Here is a 6,913-nt window from a genome sequence, read left to right as displayed (position 1 = left end):
ACCGATTTCGATGAAATCTATGTCTACTTTGATTTAGTCGAAAATGATACTAAACTTGACTTAGAACCTGAACTTAAAGAATCATAACCTCAGACGTCGCAGACGCTTAAAAACCCCCCCACCCCCCACCTGCATCAAAAATCTGGGTGGCTCCACTTCTTAAATCCATCCTTGGGTCCTAAGGACCAATCCTGCCAAAGGAAATCTCTTGTTCATGCAACGCCGTGGTTGACCTTTTTATGCTCTGAGCACCATCAACTAGAATATGGAAAAACGATAGAGGCAGTTAACGAAATTTCGTTATTCGCGGTGGGCCTTCAGAGGTATGTCGCTCGGCACATCTATTGAAGGCGTGAGCGCAGTCTACTTGAGGTAGGTACGGAACCCTAAAAAGGACAAAAACGGAAATTAAAGGGCCTACTACACGTCTATCATCCTATCTAGAAGTCCAGAAGGGACAATCAAATTGCCAATTTGACTGTCAATCTCATCTACCTATGTATACCTACCTACATAATACTTATACCGACAAAAAAAATGTTTTGGATCATTTACCAAAGACAGTTTTGATGGGATTTCAATTTCGCAATGTCCAATAGACTTACAAAGTTTGTTATGGGTAATATTTCCAGAAAAAATCACGTTTCACAATTAATCACGTTTCATAATAATTAGAAAACCATGTCGAATCACGTCTACATACTTTAGTTTACCTACACTAATCAGCCGTCGACTTACAAAATACTTTAAAGTTTTTATACTCAATAGATAAGTATAAGTACACAATTACACACCCAAAAGAGCAATGGAAACGGATCATTTAAATAATATAGAAAATCAATACAAAGTGGCCGTATACCTTGCTCTGTAGTGTAGTGTAGGCATATTAACTTGACCAAGTGCGAGTTGAACTTGCGATCCGAGAACATTCGTTTTATGTACTTTCGGCAAGCCGTACAATTTAGGCGGTAGTACAATCGGCAGCTGTCAAAAATCGTCAGGTGATTGTTCTGCCGTGGTTGAGCATTTACTGGAGTCAGGACCAAACCACTGGATTGAGCTGCATAATCCTAAAATTCTTTCCACGGATCGGCGTTTCTACAGTAGAAAAGTAAATTAAAAAAAAAATGCAATTTTAATCGGGACGTGGGTTGTAAGATCTCAGACATCTCAGCAGGGGCGTATTTACCCTAGGGCCATCCGGGCCGTGGCCCGGGGCGCCAATCCGCCAGGGGCGGTATATCGGCCGTATGGCGCCCCTGGCGAATTGCATTTTGTTTTTCTTCCTTGACTTCTGGGGCGGCGAAACGTATTGGCCCGGGGCGCGAAATTTCAAAATACGCCCCTGCATCTCAGTCGTTAGTAAATGTAAGCGGAAATAAATATCAATAGTTGAAAAATCGATATCGTGTAGTGTATGTAGTGTGTCGACCGAGGACCGAGTAACATTCCAAGTGCGCAAAACGTTCACGCTGATAAAAAAGACCGAATGCCGGTAGTTCGAAAAACTCACGCGGCTCGTGGCTAGAAGATGTTGATGTCAACTTTAGCCAGTCTTTTCCGAGACCACCAAATACCAAGACTTTGTGAGGTATCTATGGCGGTGGCCCAATGATGAGTGATATACCAGAATATCACCATCGTACGCTAATAGGAGCTGGTTGTTAACCACGCGCTCCATCACCTTGGAGAGAAGGGAGGTAATCGCAATTGGCCGGTAGTTGGAAAGGGTTTGTGCGATCACCCTTTTTAGGGATGAGATGGATCCAAGCAGTATTCCAGGAAGTCGGGCATTTACCTGAACAGTATGAAAGCGCGTTGAAACCGGAGCCAGCTCTGGAGCGTACGTTTTTAGCACAATAGCGGGTATACTGCTGATAGTATTTTTTTACAAGGTATTTTTGGCATAAAATGGATTTTGTTGGCATAAATAAAGGATGGCTCACGTTAGACCGGGCCGGAGCTTCGTTTTCTATGGACAGCACCACGTGATCACCGATCAGCCGTCATAGAAAATTACATGTCGGACGCCCCGGCCCGTGCACGGCCTGGTCTAGCGTGATCGAGCCATCCCTAAAGCGTAGAGGGTTTTTTAAATTTGTAATTTAATAGTTACCTACATATTTATATTTGCCGCCTTTTTCTACTGACGGAAATAGCGTGCCAATAATAGCCACCTTTCAAGCTATATTTTAGTTTTCAAATTTCAAACCCTAACTACACCCGAATCGTCCCCGTCCCAACCCAAACGTGCCAATTGTAAGCAATCCTAACGCAGGTATTCATTATTCTAAAACAAAATTCGACAAGCGTTCGGTTAGCGACCGGGTTCTCTAAATAAGCTGTTATAGCTCCAATACGAGTTAGCCGAGCCTTTTCCTTTGTTCCTAAACTCTGAAGGTGCAGGGTTTATCCCCAGGTGCGGTGGGAGCTTGTTTTTTTTGCTTTTTTTGTGTTGCCGACAAAGGCAAACACTCTAACCTGTTCTGTGCGTCCCAAAATCTCATGCCCTTGGGGAGGCGTGGATGGAGAACCAGTGCTCGGTATCAATATGCTTACCTATAACATTAGGGAAGATGGTACCTTCTTCATATTAAAAAAAAAACATAAGGTAAACCGTTTGTAAATTGACGACGCCGTTTGTAAACGGCGGATTCTTACAATTTGCCTGCGACATTTACATACCGAAGATGGACACCAAAGGTGGCTATAGGATGAGATGGTAAGACAGCACAAACTCATTGAGTTTGAACTTGTTTGAATCGTCTCGGCGAGTAGTAGGTACTAGGCGCCAATATGAATGTAACGGCAATATTTGGAATTAGGTTCCCGTTGTTAAATGTTAAGCACAGGCTTCTATAGGATGCCACTGCAAATTACCAAGATAAAATAAGGACATTTATAAATTAGGTGGGTACGAATAATTCGGATCGAGTTGAGACTGCTACACCGTCCGTACCTAATAATTTATGTCGTTTAATAGGTAGGTAAGTAAGTAACTTAATTTTGTTTTGTGCAAATAAAACGATGATGTGAACAAAACAATTGATAGGTTGGTAATGTTATTACTGAATCATCGTTTGTAGTGTTTGTACGTACTGTTTCTAAATGGAACAGGTACCTACGTAGGTATATATCATTGTTTTAATAATGTACCTACTTAAGTACGTATAACGTACTGCCTATGGTTGAGATTTTCATGCTACCATCTCCAATTTAGATTTAAGCAAAATTATTGTTTTCTCAGTGTAAAGTGATTTAAGTAAAATCTTTTGAGAAGTAAATGTCCTAGACCATAAAACGAGATAACTATCGTACAGTATAAAGTTATATACTTACCTACTTACGGTACGTATAGTACTCTATTTTACGTATAGAGTGAGGGTTAACTTTAAACCAATCAGGAGATCCCGCACAAACACATGGGTTTGTTGTGTCGATCAGCTGTTCGTGGAATGTCAAAAAAAAGACAACAAACCGGCTACCCCGGTCGAAGCTGCGCAGGTAACAATTTGTATGTGAAGTAATAATAACTAAAGTTTTAATTCACAACAGAGAGTCAGTAAAATTGACGTATGACGTATGACGTCAGTAATATCTTCTAAGGACGGGCCTTATGGGCAATAAGAATGCGGCCAGTACAGCGGTGTGCCACCGCTACAACGCGATTGGTTGATGAGTTCGCATCGCGCGCGGGATTGGTCGCAACTAGCTGCGTTAGACTGCACGATTGGCTCGAATTCGTGAGTGACATCGCTGAACTAGCTCTATCTTTAGTGCCTGTAAGGCCCGTCCTTAGATATACGTCAATGATCAGTAGGTGATTGCAACCGCGTCGATGCGATACGCAACGCAAGGCATGTTTTCAAACCTACTTAATTTTATCTATTTGTTAGGACTATTAGGACTTCATATTTCGTTGAAAAGAACTTACCTACTATGTTGTCATCTGGCAAATTTCCATAATAAGGTGGCTCGATTGTGCCGGTAACAACTGAAGAACCTTGATGGAAATAGAACAACGCGGAGCGTGCAGCTATCTTTAGGAAACCGCACAACAGCTATAGGTGCTTACCGAGATAAGGTGCTCCGGACTAGGTACTCGGTTGGGACAAACCGCGATTACGTATTTTAGATAAATTCTACGTCCGGTATAACAAGATATCAATGTCACTTCTTTGTTTCGATAAAATTAAACTTCTCCTGCTTCTGCAACAGAACTTTTACAGTAGGTACCATAGATCTAGTATTACATAGATGAGCTGTACGCGTGCCTCCGAGAGGGACAAAACATGCGCAAAGCGACAATATTAAAAACACGTTTTAACATTTCTGACAACATACCAAAAACAATCTACGTAATTCGGTCGGGTTATTTGTTGCCCACCATAAACCATACTAAATTTTTGGTGGGGAACAAACAAAAAGTGAGACTGACGAGGACAAGCAATAATACCGCTTTCTCTGCTACTCCTACTGAAATTTCCATAATTGCATCTCGTTCGGTCGTTTGGCTCCTCCCCCGTGTCATCTCTAGATTATTGTACCTCTATGGTAGGTACTGTAGGTAGGTACAGTCACCTGCAATAATATGTTACACAACGAAGGCCGCAAAAACATCTGACATTATCGTATTTGTAGAGCCATAAGAGCGTGTCACATTATTTTGGGGCCTTCGAAGAGTAACATATTATTGCAGGTGACTGTACAATAAATATAAGTACCTAAGTAGGTACAATAACAATAAGTTTTGCGCCAAAATCGCGGTAACTACTTACAGATTGCATTCTGAATGACCTGATTAAACTGAATGTAAGAAAATAGCGATGTTTCTGAAACAGAACGATAAGTATTCTAGACAGGCTAAAGCGCAATAAGTCAAGTAGAAAAACATATAGCATTATGCATTAAGTACATATATACAGGGTGGCCCATTTAGATCGGTCAGTATGGGAAAATCTGAAACTATAAGACATACGACGATCTTTTCTTAGGACCATGTCGTCGATTTTAGTAACAAGAAAAACTGCATTTATACATTTAAAAAGAAAAGTGTACGCAGCTCGGGAATCGAACCCGGACGTTTGAAAAATAAAACTAACACTAACAAATGGCCCCCGAGGTCGCCCGATTTAACCCCACTACTCCCATATTAAATATTGTATTGAAATAAATGGTGGTCATTTCGAAAACTTACTAATATAAATTAAAGCATATGAAAACAATGCATTTTATTCATTTCAGACATCATGTTTCATACTGCTTCATTACTATTTACCTCTTTAAGACCTACACGATATCTAAATAAGAATAGGTACCTAGTGTTAAAAAGTTTTATGTTTCAAAAGTTCCGGGATCGACTCCCGATTTGAGTACACATTTTTTTTAAATGTATGAATGCAGTTTTTTTGTTACTAAAATCGATGACATGGTTCCTAAGAAGAGATCGTCGTATGTCTTATAGTTTCAGACTTTTCCATACTGACCGATCTAAATGGGCCACTCTGTATATTTTAGTACACTCTCCTAATTACAACCATTTTGCAATAACCTTTATTGATAAAGATTCCCTAATACCGACTCGACTAGCAAGAGTTAAGAGAGAGTGGGTATATATTATCGATCCCGGTGCGTAGGTACTCCAAGGCTAACTGAGCGCTGTACGATTCGAGTTGCCCTCTAGTCTCGGCTTCTGAAATAACGAAAGCCACATAAAGTCAAAAGTAGTTTCTTTTCTTTAACTCGCAGGAGTTATACGGGTAATAAAAACGTTATATAAATAAGTAATTACACAAGTAGGTACACACCTACTTGTGTAATTACTTATGTAATGATGAAAATCATGTTCGGTACCTAGGTGCAAAGCTTAATAGCTGAGATAATTTGAACAATTTTAGCCATACCTATGTCTTCAACGAAAGTTGATAGTTTAACTGTGTCTAATCTAGACACGCGGCAGCCTGTCAAGTTCAATCAAAAGACGAGAACTGGCGACGCAGCGGCCATGTAACATATTATATATCACACGAACTATTTGGAGCCACTTTTGACCCCTACGTACTTAACTTAAAATCTAAACATAAACATATGACATTTGGTTCATTTATTAAGAGTATTAAGACCCTTAAGGCTAACTAGAACCCCAAATTTCATGAATATAGCTCAACCGAAACCGTCATTTTTAGCGCTGACTTAACATCAAAAAACCTACCCCACTTCCAGATGACCTAGAAACTTGAAATTTGGTATCCAGCTGGGAAATTGTGTGATTACGAACCTAACTAAGATAAAGTAACAGTGTTTTTTACGATGTGTAATATTTTACAATAGTTATTTGTTTTACAAGGGGGCAAAGTTGTTGTTTAACCGCTCGTGCTAATATTGATACCCGAGCAAGCGACAGATTCCAAAATTGAACCACGAGCGTAGCGAGTGGTTCGTAAAATGGAATCTTGAGCGTTGCGAGGGTTTCACAGCACGAGGGTTAAACAATGCCCCCGAGTGAAACACAAAATTTTTCACCACATCAACCTGAAGCAAATATTAAATCGTCGGGTGACAAGCAAAAGCACAGTATAATAAAGAGTACTAACGTACAGTATGGACACTCCCTGCCTCCCGTTGAAAGTGCCGCCCACCCGCTCTCGGTTACCTCACAGTTACCGGCTGGCAAGGACGCGACGACGCGGTGCGCAGAGCGGAGGCCACGTAAAATATTCAAATATTAAACAAATATTTACAAAACCTATCAGATGACACTGAAAACAACACAATATATATATATGAACAAAAAATCATGTTTCCAACTTACGTAATATTTTGGTGGCCTGAATTTCCTTACAAAAATTTTGTTACTTCGTTTATACTGATTCAAAATAGGAAACTATTGTATAAATCGAGCTTAGATACCCAC

The sequence above is a fragment of the Cydia splendana genome, chromosome Z (genome assembly GCF_910591565.1).
Source record: "Cydia splendana chromosome Z, ilCydSple1.2, whole genome shotgun sequence".
Lineage (NCBI taxonomy): Eukaryota > Metazoa > Arthropoda > Insecta > Lepidoptera > Tortricidae > Cydia > Cydia splendana.
The sequence above is the reverse complement of the archived record's forward strand: the minus strand, read 5'-3'. Positions refer to the sequence as shown.